The following is a 16,030-nucleotide window of genomic DNA, read 5'->3' as shown; positions in this document are numbered from 1 at the left end:
TGTACTACTGCCTAATGTGGATCATCATGAATCCATCCTCTAAAACAATTTCCTTGAGGTCTGCATGCTGGTATTTAACCCAGTGCCATATATTTACTCATTTTTTATTATACCATTCTGTTCCCACGAATAAATTTCTGTACCTGGTCAGGTATATTAGATTGTTCTGGAGTAACAAGCAGACTCAAACATCTCAGTGACTTAGAAAAAATGTTTATTAAATATTCATGCTAATAATGACTACACTATTGGGGCGCCTGGGTGGCTCAGTCGTTAAGCATCTACCTTCAGCTCAGGTCATGATCCCAGGGCCTGGGATCGAGCCCCACATCGGGCCCCTTGCTCACTGGGGAGCCTGCTTCTCCCTCTGCCTCTGCTGCTCCCCCTGCTTGTGATCTTTCTCTGTCAGGTAAATAAATAAAATCTTAAAAAAATAATAATAATATTTTTAAAAAATGACTACACTATCTTCATAGACATGACTAAAAGAGAAAGCAAAAGATCAAGTAAAGTTGGAAGGGAATAAGATCTGAACAAAATTTTACTGTTGAGCAAACACTTTTATTTGGCTATTTTTATTGAAGATGAGGATTTTGTTTGTTTAAGATGGAAAATATGTGAAGATGTTTAGATGCTGATAAGCAGGAATTTGGTAACAGAGAGAGAGAAGAAAGTATCAGTGGAAATATATCTATAAGAGTTTGAGAAGAGTAGAACCATCCACTCTAGTAGAACAACCCCTCCAACTGCAGGTTATGGAGGGAGACAAGATACATGCAAATGCACTAAGTTTGTTAAGGTGTTGGAGAAAAAGAAAGGAAATTGTATCTGATAGTTTTTGTTTGTTTGTTTTGTTTTTCTGTGACTAGTAAGCAAGATAATCAATCTCCTGAGAATGAAGAAAAGGGCCAGTCTTTGGATGAGAGTTTTAAGGACAGAAAAATCTGAAATTACAGAAGAAAATAACAAGGCTAAACAAGAGTCTGGCCAGTAACTGTACAGAACTTTGTAATTAGAAACCAAAAGTAATAGGGGGATATAAATAATTTTGTGATTGGTTTCCTCCTGAACTCCTAGGGAGCCATACCTAACATTACAGACCTTGGAATGTATTCATGGGAAGCAAAGGAATATGATATTGGACACTGCAGAAATTACATGGAGGAGCGTCAAAACAGGGGATATTCCAAGATGCAATAATGAGAATGATGGGTTTAACAAGCACGCTGGAAGAGTGAGTGATGGAAGTCAAAAAATAAAATTATTGAATTTTTGTTCTACTGTATATTTGAATTTATGATTTCTAAGTTGGCACTAAAGTAAAAGCAAACATTCTTTTCTATTTGATGATTTAAATTCTAGAATAGCTGCAAAATATAGGCTGCCACCCTGTTAGGAAAGGGTCATTAAAACTATACAATCAATAAGCATAATTTCAGCACCATAGTTGTAAAATAGGTGTCCACTCCCCTTTCTCTCTTATTCTGTTATGATGTGTATGGTATTTTTCTCCGTTAAAGCTACTTTGATACACTTTACTGTTAAAACTATTTAATAGATGCAAAATGTTTCTTCTTACCAAATAAAATTTCCATACTATAATAAATTTTCTTCTTGACTAGTTAATAAATGCAGTTTAACTTTTTTCACATGAACTAAATATATGAAATTAATATCTGAAAAAATAAAAATTTTAAGAAATGAAAATAAAACTTTTCTTTCTTCGATGGTATTTTAGTAAGCTCTTTTGAAGAAAAATATAGGCATTTAGTGTTTCCACCAGAATTCTGATGCTATTGTGACTCAGAAAATACATTGGTTTTATTTTGGAAATATAAATGATGTTCATTAAAAACATTTTAATGCCCACAATACACTGTATTATATTAGTGCACCCTCTTATATTAATATTGAAAAACATCCATACATTGATATTTGCCTTTTGAAAATTCTTAAAAATTTCAGAAATGTGGTTGTATGTGTTAAGTTTATGTTATACATTTACCATCACAGGGCTGCAGTTTCTTACCTTGGGAAAAATTTATATTGATATATATATTAAATATAAAATTTATATTTAATAAATTTATATTGGCAAATAGTTACTAAACTTCAAAAAAAATCATTCTGGTCGTCTTCTGTTTATTCTCTCATATTCACACTAGATGCCTCTCTCTGCTCACTGTCCAGGGAAACTGACCTAAAGAAGCTGTATCAATAGTTTTCTTTGTCCTGTGCCTTCTTGGTTTGATTAAAAGTAAATCTGCTGAGATTAGAGAGAGGAAGTACAAGTGAATGCAGAGTGGTCTCTTATCTTTCCCTGGCAGGATCACCTGGCTTTGACTGTGTCCCTCATTAGAAGGTTATTAATTATCCCTTTGAAGGTTCTCTCCTTTGGTGTTTGGTAACAACCTTCTCCCTCTCTTTGGGAGAATTAAGTCTATGTTAAGGTTAATCTCCAGGCTACTGCCTTATCCCTTATGTTTCCCCCAAGCCTTGCATATTCCTCTGAAATATTTCCTTTTCTTATATCCCTTTCAAGTTATACCAATTTGAATGTGCCAACAATTTCCACCTGGGAAACTGACTACAAGGATACACTTTCCAAGATAATCACACTAATTTGTTGTATATTGCAAAAATGTGGTATAGTAATACTAGATAATCAATTTTCTGAACATATGAAAAGAAAGACATATTCAAATTTCATTATTTTTTACAATACAATTTTCATTTTCCCCCTAGGCACTTATGAGATTCAGTACATTCTTATTTAAACTTTAGTACTGAGTTACCGGTGCTCAGACACATATAAGTAAATGTATAATAAGCTTGAACTACATCAATAACAGTGAAACTCTTCAAAAAAGGAAAAATGTTTAGAATGATTTACTTAGAAGAATATATGATAGTCAAATGATATTTTAACAGGTTAAATTTGGGTCATAAAAAATTTCCCACTTGTATTATTTTTCTCTAAAATTTACTCCCTTTCCTATTAATACCATCAACTGAATAACCAAAACTGGAAATAAGGGTGTGAATCTAGAATCCTCCTTGTTCAGTTCTCTGAATCCATTTTTTCACTAAGATCTAGGTTGTGAACACCTTAACGTTTCTCTTATATGTCCCTTTATAGCCACCTTGACTACCAATGAATTGAGCCAAGCTCTCACTATCTCCCAAATGAAATATTACATTAATCTTAATTATGTTCCTGTCATGCAATAGTTGTTCAAATAAATGTTGTAATTAGTTAGTTGGTTATCTTCATATAACTCCCTGTGGAAGATAATAGTTGAGCCATGACTAGAAAGAGGTGAGATATTTATACCTATGGCCTTGAAGAATTAACAGTCAGTGAAATGGCCCTACAGTGGGAATGCACAAGGCATACTGAAGGAACAGGGGAGAGTCCAGGGTGTGACTATTGATTACATAACAGAGAGGATAGTAGATGGCATACCCCACCACTTAAGGGGACACATGGATTTACATTTACCACTTCCACCAACATTCTGCTGACTATAACTTATTTACATGCTAAAAGAATAGGCTAAATTTAGGCTACTATAGTTTTTATCTGATGGCCATTTACCAAGATACAGTGTTTTTACTATGGACACACTGAACATCAGAGGTCACAGTATCCTATCAGAGTATTTACCTGGAAATAAAGAGTTTCTATCACAATTTGTGAATGTGTGTGTGAGAGAGAGAGAGACAAAGACAGGGATAGAGACAGAGAGACAGAGATGGATCTTAAATTGTTTAAGTTTGCATTGATGTGCTGTGGTTGAAGTCACACAGGTAGGGGATAACTGCCAACTCATCTGTCAGTATTTGTCTACAGGATTCACTACATCAGTAACTGTGTTATGTTCCAAATAATGCAACATGATAACCAATTTATTACATAATATTATATTAAATCTTGAGAAATTAAACCACAACTTTTGGAAATCATTTTAGAAAATCACAGCTGACAAAAATCAGTGAAACTGTACACAAGTAGCTATACATGAAACTGTATTTTAAAAGTATGGAATAGTTCAGGCACCTGGGTGGCTCAAGTGGTTAAGCGTCTGCCTTCGGCTCAGGTCATGATCCCAGGGTCCTGGGATCGAGTCCCATGTAGGACTCCCTGCTCAGTGGGGAGTCTGCTGCTCCCTCTGCCCCTCCTCCCACTTATTCCCTCAATCTCTCTCTCTCTCACACTCTCTCAAATAAATAAATAAATACCTTAAAAAATAAGTAAAAGTATGGAATAGTTCCTTTATTTACTATTTACTTTTTGTGAGTCGGGCTTTACTTCATGATAATGAGTTGTATGTGGTTTGTGTTTTAGGGAAAGGTCAATGGGACAAACTCATCAAGAACATGTAATAAAATCTCCAAATGCAGATTATGTTATGGATAAAATTAACTGCCAAAAAGAAGTGTAAAGCAACAGATGGCCAATAAGGAAAGATGTAATTTAAATAATCAGGTCTGTTATTGATTAAGAGATAGAATTTTAATCTAAACTTGCATATAAGGTATACAAATATGGCTGACAAATATAAGATTTTCTATAGTTTGTGAGATACATAAAGGAAATTTTTTTTAAGATTTTATTTATTTAATCGAGAGAGAGAGACAGTGAGAGAGCACAAGCAGAGGGGTGGCAGAGAGAGGGGGAGCAGCAGACTCCCTGTTCAGCAGGGAGCCCGACACAGGGCTTGATCCCAGGACCCTGGAATCACAACCGGAGCCGAAGACAAACACTTAACGGACTGAGCCACCCAGGTGCCCCAGAAAATTTTTATATGCAAAAAAGAAATAGTGACTATTGATAATGTTACATGCTGAGATCATGTTCTAAAATTTAAGAACTTATAAATAAGAAAATTTTAGAAAAAACAAAAAACATACAAATACTAATCAAAAGTTGCACCTGACGTTGATTTTTTAGTTTAATAGAAATTGTCAACACGTTTGAGCACATAACAGTGAAATTCTCTCATGAGGCAAAATCTCAATGATATATACACTTCAAACATTTAAAATAACTATGTTTTGAAGCTCTGAGACAATAATCTCAATAAGGATCATATTAATTAGTTATATATTAATTAGTTATAACTGCATAGCAAACAACACCCAAATTTGGTGGCTCTAAAGATGAGTTTTTATTATTATAATTAAGCCCACAAGCCCAAAAGCTAAGATGATGGTTGTAGTGCTTCTTCTGGCTTCAACCGTGCTCACTCATGCTTGGGGTTAAGACGGCAAGAATACTGCAGGCTGGCTGATCCACAACGGCATCCCTCCCGGTGTGGAATTTGGCTGGCTGTCAGCCAAGTTGGCCTTGTTCTCATGGCATGGTATATATCCTAGGGAGCAGTATAAAATATTCAAGGCCTCTAGAGCCTAGACTTACATAACTCATTGATAGTCTATCACTTCTGACTCATCATATTGGTAAAAGTAAACCATAAGTTTAGCCCAGATTCATCTGCAGTGAAAAAAAGATTCCATTTAATATAACTATAAAGTCAAATGGCATGGGGCATGAAATACAGGGAGGGGGACAACTTCAGAAACCACTTTATCATGCTCTGCCCCACGGTCCCCACAATTCATGTTTCCTCACACTTGCAAAATATACTCGGTTTACCTCAAGAGTATTCCAAGGAGGCATCCGATCATGGCATCAAGTTCAAAGTCCAGAATCTTATGATCTACATCAGTACAGATGGAATTGTTCAGATACATCATTTCTTGACCTGGGGACCTATGATTTAAAGAGACAATTGATCTGTCACCCAACATATCCAAGATACAATGATGAGACAGAGACAGGATAACCACAACAGATACTCATTTATCATGGAGGAGAATGAGGGGCACGAGGGAATCACTTTGGATCCACAGAAACTCTGAAATATGCTTTGAGCATATATTGCCAGGTTAGTCTATTGCAATAGTGAGAGTGTTGCATGAATAGACCTATTTTCTGCTTCTGGATATCTTTCCAGTCCACTGACTTAAGGACTTGTTTTCAAAAATAATTTTAAGACAACCTCTTTCATGTCTGCAATTCTCTAATTGGCATCAAAATCAAGCTAATTGAAGAGTTTGGTATTAAAATAAGTAGAAATTTATCATCTATAGAAATCTGTAACCAGAGTGGCCTATATCTAGACTAAGTATAAAAAATGTTTAGTATTCACCTTAATACTGGCATGTAAAATTTATATAAATTCAACAAAAAATAAATTTAAATGGTTTTACATTGCTAGAAATAATGGGTTATAGACAAAATGATATGACACTGAGATGAATGACTCTGTTTTGACATTGTGACACCCTATCCTGAGAGATATGGAGTACCATATACTCAGAACCACATTGATGGTTAATTTATAGTTTCATCATTTCAAGTTTTCGATAGAAGCATATCAGCAAAGAAGAATGAAAGTTGATTTAGTATTGTTGCAGATCCTTTGGGATATTCTTAGTTCATTGCCCTAGTTACTTTTGAAAAAAAATGCTTATGCAAAAATATAGCCTTCTCAAGTTGGTTTCTATTCATAGAAAGTTAGGGACAAAGAGACCTTTTTATAGTCTAAATAATTTCCAGTCCCTTTTAGCCCTGCTGGAGGCTGGACTCTTCACCATCAAAACTTACTTAATAAATCTGTGGGCTTCCCATGTGTCTGATTATAGTTAATCCCATTTGATAAAAGCAAAACCCACGAAGAGCAAGACCAAGAATTCTGAGAGTTCTCTATCTTTCAAACTAGATTAAATATGTGACTTGTAATGACTACAATGTAGCGATAATTATCTGAACTGTTTAGATGTAAAGATTCATAGGTAGGGGCACCTGACTGGCTCAGTCAGTGGAGCATGTGACTCTTGATCTCCAGGTATAAGTTCTAGCCCCATGTTGGGTATAGAGATTACTTAAAAATAAAATCTTAAAAAAAACAAGATTCATAGTTATAATTATCTGACTTGAGAAATGATTTTTTTTCAGTATAACTCTCCCACTGAAAAACTAGAAAAACTAAAAATTAAAAAAATAAAACATAGTTAATAAAAGTTTCTAGAAAACATTGAAGACAAAAAACTTGTGTAGGAAGAGGCTAGAAAGGAGTCAAAGATGTGTACCTTTCTCTGCTTGACAATTATCATATGGTTTCACTCATATGTGGAACATAAGCAATAACATGGAGGACCATAGGGGAAGGGAGGGAAATCTGAAGGGGGAGAAATCAGAGAGGGAGACAAACCATGAGAGACTATGGAACCCAAGCAACAAACCGAGGGTTTCAGAGGGGAGGGAGGTGTGAGAGAGGGGGTAACAGGATGATGGTTATTAAGCAGGGCACGTGTTGTGATGAGCACTGGGTGTTATACGTAACTAACGAATCATTGAACACTACATCAAAAACTAAAGATGTACTATACAGTGGCTAACTGAACATAATTAAAAAAATGCAAAAAAAAAAAGATGTGGACCTTTTATTTGTTATTACTTTCACCTCAAGGCATTTGCAAACTGGAAAGTGGTAGCTAAGGGACTAAAAGGCAGAGATTTTGATAAACTCTGGAGGCTCAGGCAAAGGCCTTCACCTCGATGGACACCAAAAAAGAGTCCAAGGAAGCACCCTGGATTTTTTAGTTGGGACAAGTTAGGAGTAAGATTGAACTGAAAATTTAATAGACATCCCAAAGTCTGAATTCTAGATTAAATCATTTATATCCTGATTGGTCTTAGGTGTTTTTTTCCTCCTTAGCTACTCAGCAGAGACAAAAAAAACTTCTTCCTAGATGTAGAAAATAGTATCCTATGCCCTAAAAGTTTCTGTATAATTATGCACGTGTGTCTAGCATTGAATCAGAAAACAACAGCAACAACAACATGCAAATGTATAAGAATTGACTAAAAATAGAGAACAAGTAAATAGAAACAGATGAAGAGTATTCAAAATATTCTGATCCAGCTATTAGAGTTCTCAAACAAGAACTCTGAAATAATTGTATTTAATATGTTCAGCATATTAAATGAGAATGTAGGGAACTGTAAAAGACAACCAAAAACTATGAAATAATCAAGCAGAATTTATAGAAGTGAAAAAACAATTAAGATTCCAATCGATGGGACTATCAGTTTGTTAGATAGCCACTTTCACCACAGCATAAAAGATGATGAAAGAAATAAGACATGACTGGTGACATATAAGAAAATGAAGACATTCTCCACACTCTTACATTCCACTAAAAGCAGACTAGCCTTTAATCTCCTGAAATGCACTGCATCATCCTTCGGTTAAGGCAGGATGCCAGAAATTTGTCAGCAAGATAGAGATGGTGTTTGCCACCTACATCACTAAATAATTACATTTCAATACTATTTAATTTGTGTATTTTGATGTATCTATTTCTTCCTTAATTTAACAAACTTTATTTGTAAACTCACGTGGTAAGTATCTAGGATTAACATTAACAAAGCAAGAGTGATGTGCATGGATTTCAAAACATAGGCCATGGAGACTTGAATGTGCTTTACTTTGAATTCTGCAATGTAAAATTAAAATGATTTAAAAATATACTCATGAAATTCTAAATCAGAAGTTCATGTTTGTAATCTCATTTTAAACATAAAATATTGATAAATCATATACTTGCGTACTGTATATAAGATATTAGAAATTGTTTTATAGAGGGAAAATAGTCATACCTCTCTATTTCATATTAAGTAGGGATTAATAATAAATATATAAATACATGACTAATATCAGCTCATCTCAGTGAATGATTTATTAATATTCTCATTATAAGGGCAAATTAAATGTGGGTGGATGTAGCCACAGCTATTCATTCTGAAAGAAGAATGAATAAATCAATATTAATGGAACGGAAGGATCAGAATGATGACTATTTGGAGATAAACCTAAAAAGAACAGAGGAAGCTGTTTACAAGGAGTCCAAAATGTCAGACTAAGGAGTCATTTTGTCTGACTAAATCCTATGTATCCTTTCTCAATTTTGACGTCACTATTTTCAAGAAATAATTAAATGATTATCCCTAGCCCCAGATATGACTTCTGAAACTTGGGTTTCTAACTAACTCAAAGTTATGGTAACTCAAAATTCATTTGCAAGTTTCTCCATATCACCAGCCCTATGTATCATGCTCTAAACTTGTAGGTCATTTTTTTTGTATCCCCCCTGTTTATTCCCATGTTTCACCCTAATAACCCAAAGTCACTGCTATCTCACCTTCATTTATTCTCTAGATTCAGGATATCCCAGGTCTAGTCTATTAATTCTCTTTCTTCTGAAATATATTTACTTGTCTCTATTTCTGTTTTGCTCCCCAAAACTCCAGTCCAAACCATGCTTGTTTACATGTTATCTTTTTTAATTTTTTTTAATTTTATTATGTTATGGTAATCCCCACACATTACATCATTAGTTTTTGATGTAGTGTTCCATGATTCATTGTTTGCATATAACACCCAGTGCTCCATGCAGAACGTGCCCTCTTTAATACCCATCACCAGGCTAACCAACCCCCCACACCCCCCTCTCGAACCCTCAGTTTGTTTCTCAGAGTCCATAGTCTCATGGTTCGTCTCCTCCTCCGACTTGCCCCTCTTCATTTAAGACTTAAAACGTTTTCAAGATACATTTATAATAGTGTTTAAGTCTTCTTAGCCCTCTATTATTTTTTTCTTTAATTTTTTTATTGTTATGTTAATCACCATATATTACATCATTAGTTTTTGATGTAGTGTTCCATGATTCATTGTTTGTGCATAACACCCAGTGCTCCATGCAGTACGTGCCCTCTTTAATACCCATCACCAGGCTAACCCATCCCCCCACCCGTCTCCCCTCTAGAACCCTCAGTTTGTTTCTCAGAGTCCATAGTCTCTCATGGTTCGTCTCCCCCTCCAAATTCCCCCCCTTCATTATTCCCTTCCTACTATCTTCTTCTTCTTCTTTTATTTTAACATAAAATGTATTATATGTTTCAGAGGTACAGGTCTGTGACTCAACAGTCTTACACAATTCAGAGCACTTAATACACTCCTTTCTCTTCTTCCTGTTTTTACTATCAACTTCTCTGCATTCCCAGCATGATCTGCTTAAGTATACATCCAAATTTTACTCCCATTTTGACACCCTTTGGTGAATTTCCATGCAATTAAAATTCTTATCATGGCCTAAAACACTGGTTATGATCAGGCTCCTGATCATGTCTCCAATCTTATTTCTTACATTACTTTTTCTTATTTGTTTTCCACCTACCCCTATGCTCCCTAGATCAACTCCCATACATTATGCTCCTCAGATAATATAGGATTTAGGTTAACAACTTAGTTTATATCTTTATGTACTTTTTTTCTATATCTGTCAATCTCTTCTCTCTGCCTCTCTCTTTGTCTCTGCCTCTCTCTATGTGTCTCTATGTGTGTGTGTGTATATACACATATTATTCTTTCACTTGAATCTGTGTGAGATATATAGGTCTATTATGTTCTGCTAGCTGTCTTTTTTTTTTCATTAATTATGCTAGACACTTATGGAGCTCACCTGGCATAAAACTGTATGTATGCCTCCTTTCGGTTCTTCAAAAATTACATTTTAAAAATAGTTATCTATTTTTAAAGATTTCTAGAGGGTAAAAACAGCTAATCTATAAATAAACAGGAATCTCACTTATAGCAGATATTTTTCCAATGACACTGGCTTGTAGAAAACACTAGGAATTATGTGGAAATATTAATTAAATAATTTATTATTAATTTAATTGAATTTATTTATTTTTTTAAAGATTTTATTTATTTATTTGAGAGAGAGAGAGAATGAGAGACAGAGAGCACGAGAGGGAAGAGGGTCAGAGGGAGAAGCAGACTCCCTGCTGAGCAGGGAGCCCGATGTGGGACTCGATCCCAGGACTCCAGGATCATGACCTGAGCCAAAGGCAGTCGCTTAAGCAACTGAGCCACCCAGGCACCCAAATTTAATTGAATTTAATAGCATGGCATATTATCAACTAAATTTGAGAACAATAATAAAATTTACCTCTAGACATGCGAGGATTCAGATATATTTCTTTATTCACACTTTCTTACGAACTTTATTAAGAGCCAGAATGAAAATGAAAACAAGGCAAAGGTCATGGTAAACTGCTCCTGCCAAAAAAAAGACAACCCAAAACATGAACTAACCATATAGTATAAAGAAAGTAAGAGTTAAGAGTTGAAAGTTAGGCACCAGACCTAGGAATATATATGTTCAAGTTTCAGAGAAAGCCACTGAGACCCACAAAGGTTTACTTCTAGAATATGAATGGATCAGTGTCCTAGATAGAATTAAGGACCGCAGAAGTCCCAGAAGACACTCTCTTCCGTAAAGCATTCAGAAATACATAAGGGAAGAGATCACTCTCATCTTGATAAATTCTCTGTTTGTTCTCAACTCTAAGCCAGGTGTAACTATAGGGAATATTGCCATTGAAGTGGGTTCCTTGATTTCAGTGGGGATTATGTGATCCTGGGCTAGCAGAGACGAAGTTCCACTGTTAACTGCCAAGGACATTGTAAGAACACCAACATAAAGGTAGCAGGAACATACTTATCTCAGAATGTCTTGGCCAGTATATATCTTAGGTAATTAAGCATGCACATATATGAACTTTAAAATACTCTTCTCAACATTGATTCTATGAGAGCTATGATACCACATTATGAGGAACATAGGAGTGGGTAATAAAAGTATTCAGATCTCATAGAAATCAATAATTTCATTATTTTGGCTCATTTTCCCCACATACATGCAGTCTCTGAGTAAATAAGTAAGTATAAGTCTTTTTTATCCATATAATCATGATGATTTCTTTCTCCATATAACCCCCAATTCTATCATGTATCTACAGATATGCATTGTATTAGCGGATATCCTCTACCCATAAAAACTACAGTTACATTATATCCATCTACACCACTGAACAGAGTAGGAGGAAACAAATAACAAAATTTATATTAAATTCCCCCAATGATATATTTATTAAAATATATATTAATACATACATTAAAAAGCTCCCTTTTTAATGTAAATGGATATGGAGATATCTTAAATAAAATTTAAGAAAAAGCCAGAAACTATTGAAACCAGCTCAAAAAGAAATAGAAGTCTGATTAGACACATAACATTTAGAAATTGACCCAGCAATTCCACTCCAAGGTATATACCTAAGAACACTGAAAATACGTGTCTGCACAAAAATTTATATAAGAATGTTCATAACATTATTCATTATTGCCAAAACGTTGAAATAATTCAAATATCTATGTAGTGATAAAGGATAAATAAAATACAGTATATCCATACAAGGAAATATTTTTCTGGCATAAAAGGAAAGTTCTGATACATTCTAGCACATAAATTAACCTTAAAAATGTTAAGTATAAGAAGCCAGAAACAAATGACCACATATTGTATTATTCCATTTTTAGGGAATATACAGAATAGACAAATTCATAGAGACAGAAAATAGGTTAGTGGTTGCCAGGGATCATGGAAAGATCTTTCCATGATCCCTGGCAACCACTGGGCAACTGTTAATGGATAATAAAGACAGGATACTTTGGATGTAGATAGCAGTGATAGCTGCACAACTGTGTAATATTCTAAAACAAAACAAAACAACAACAACAACAAAAAACAAGTGAATGTACACTTTTTTTTTTTAGAGAGGGAGTGTGTGTGCGTAAGTGGAAGGGAGGGGCAGAAGGAGAGGGAGCAAGAGAATCTCAAGCGGACTCTACAACCAGTGTGGAGACCAACCCGGGGCTTGCTCTCACAACCCTAAGATCATGACCTGAGGTGAAATCAAGAGTCAGACACTTAACCAACTGAGCCAGCCAGGCACCCCCTGAATGTACATTTTTAAAGAATAAGTTTTATGGTGTATGAATTATATCTCAATTTAAAATTATTTCAAAAATGATTGAGGAGAAAGAAAACGTAACTATAACTACTCTTCAAAGTTGGAATCTTAAATTCACTTCTTCCTTATGAGAGTCTCTTAGATACATTTTCCTTTATTTCACAAGTAATAAACAAATGGTTTCTTTGTTTTTCCAAGCTTCCACAGCTAGGAAATGTTAAAGCAAGGTTTTAAATCGGCAACTGGACTTCACATCACTGTGAGTATGATCCTTAATCACATGGGTATGAGATAGTCTTTTTCCTGCTAGCTCCTCACTTAAGCATATCTAATAAATGTTATGTGGGTATGGGTCTTTATTAACAATACTTCTAGGGCGTCTGGGTGGCTCAGTTGGTTGGGTGACTGCCTTCGGCTCAGGTCATGATCCAGGAGTTTCAGGATCGAGTCCCGCATCGGGCTCCCTGCTCGGCAGGGAGTCGGCTTCTCCCTCTGACCCTCCCCCCTCTCATGCTCTCTCTCTTTATCTCATTCTGTCTCTCAAATAAATAAATAAAAAATCTTTAAAAAAAAACTACTTCTATCACCTTTATCAAAATTACCTTTGCCTACTTTTCAGCACCAATTGTATTTAACATGCTCCAGGAAACCATATTCAAATCCAAAGAAATAAACTATTTTTTTCACCTGCACATCAATATACTTCCTATTTGGAAATTAATCATGAATATTTTTTTAATCAAGAATACTTTAAAATAACCATGTATAAAAACTTCATATTTTATATATGTTGGCAAGTCTTTGGGCAATTTGTGGTCTATGCCATTCTCTTTTTGTCACTTTTTTAAAACTTTCAATACATGCATGACTGGTAGCAAATATAACACCCTATTAAGTAAGCTCTTATAAGGAAAAACTTTTAACATAGGCTTTGCCATGGAAATGAATGGTAACTGAAGTCTACTTTCCTTCCTTTACATCATTTAGTTAAGAAACAGCAGCTGTTTCATAGAAGTAGCTGTGATCTACAAGGAATTTTTCCTCTGAACCAGGTTTGATTTCACATCCTAATATGCATGGTATAGGGTGTAAGCCATTAGTATATAGTTTAAAGTCCATTAAAACTTTAGACGGATATTATAGGGATTAAAATGTTGCTATAAGAGCAGATGCATTGTGCCCTCTGAATCACTGGCTGTGTATCTGAACTCATTATATTTGCCAAACTCATCGTACGATTTGGCACATTTGATACTAATAAAAATGGAAATCCTCTATAGACTCTAAAGCTTTCATTAATCTTTATGCTTTCTGCGCTTGGCCTATGGTTTGATATTCAATCAGTAATTACTAGCACCTATTTATGGTTGAACACTATAAACAGTATTATTCCTTTCTCCATTATTACTACTTCAAATTGAAAGAAGGATATTTTAAAATATCTGCCATGCCCATCATGAAAATAATGAACAGAAAAGCATTTTCTTCTTTGTTTTAACTTCTTTTAAAAAAGGAAAATCATATATACATAGACTTAGAAGTCATTTCTGAAGTAATTTTGTCAACTTGAAATTTACATTCTCTACGTTTTCAGAGAAACTATGTGACATACTGTCAAACAAAATATTTGCCCTTCATCTGAAATTCAATAGCAGAAAGGACATAATAATAAAATAAGGCAACAAAGTGTGATTTCTTCTAACAGAAATTTCCTAGTAGGTTTTAATGAGAGTTTAAAATGTAGGGGAGCCTGGGTGGCTCAGTCGTTAAGCGTCTGCCTTCAGCTCAGGTCATGATCCCAGGGTCCTGGGATCAAGTCCCACATCGGGCTCCCTGCTCCGCGGGAAGCCTGCTTCTCCCTCTCCCACTCCCCCTGCTTGCGTTCCCTCTCTCTCTCTGTCAAATAAATGAATAAAATCTTTAAAAAATAAAAATAAAAAATAAAATGTAGTCTAAGCAACTTAAAATTTATTAAAATAAATTTTATTTATTTATTTATTATTATAAGTAATCCTTTATTTTTATTTTTACCTACTTGTGCACAATTGTCTTTGTTCTTCACTTGTTTCAATATATTCAAGCTGTGATCTGGTATAATTTCCTTTTAACTTCAACAATTTATTTTAGAATATATTGTAGCACAGGTGTGCTGGTGATAATTTCTCCAGTATTTATTTATTTACATATAATGTCTTCAAATGGCAGGACAACTGATAATTATAAATTATTTATATTCCATTTCCCTCTATTATTTTCTTACTTACATATTTTTCCTTATTTTAATGATTACTATGGAAGTTGCAATATATAATCTTGTATTATATAAGTCTAGTATAAATTAACCCATTAACCACTAGCAGAAATTCAAGGGACTTAGAAAATTTCAGTCAACTACCAAATATCTATTTTGACTTAATGTAAGCCTTTTCTTTTAACAATATAACAACACTGGGTAATAAAATAGGAGTCTGACTCTTATATAAGCAAATTAGAACAAAACCTCTAACCCAGTTGATTGTATAATACAAAAACATACCACGAGAAGAAAGAAAATAATAAATATGAAGAGAAGGAAAAATGGTCAAACTCAGAAAGGAAATGGCAAAACAGTAAGAGAAAAGTAATTATGACACAGGAAAAAAAAGTAAGGAATGGTAAGAAATAATATACCTTATCTCTGTAATAAAAATATTTTATATTCTATCTATATTCAGATATTTACTTGGAAAATGACACATATTATGCTTATATATAAACAGAAATACATTTTTATTACATGCATAAACAAGGGCCTATATTTATAGTATTTATGTGGTAGCATTCATAGTATGATTTTCCTGAGAATGCCAAAAATTGATCAACATAAAACTTATGTAAGATAAGTTATATGAAAAATCCATTCCTCAAAAAAGAAGAAAAATTCAGTCCTCAAATTTTAGAAGATGTAATCTTAGAATTAAGATATGGATATAACAGATAAAGTAGAAATCACCAAAAACACTACAGTATCTTAAAAAGATATTACAATAGTCAATTCAAATCTCAAAGTAGATTTAAAAACCAAAGTTGAAATATATT

The sequence above is a fragment of the Eumetopias jubatus genome, unplaced genomic scaffold (assembly GCF_037043125.1).
Source record: "Eumetopias jubatus isolate StellerSeaLion01/CBP00866 unplaced genomic scaffold, mEumJub1_p1.0 scaffold_3, whole genome shotgun sequence".
Classification (NCBI taxonomy): Eukaryota; Metazoa; Chordata; class Mammalia; order Carnivora; family Otariidae; genus Eumetopias; species Eumetopias jubatus.
Note: the sequence above shows the minus strand (reverse complement) of the source record.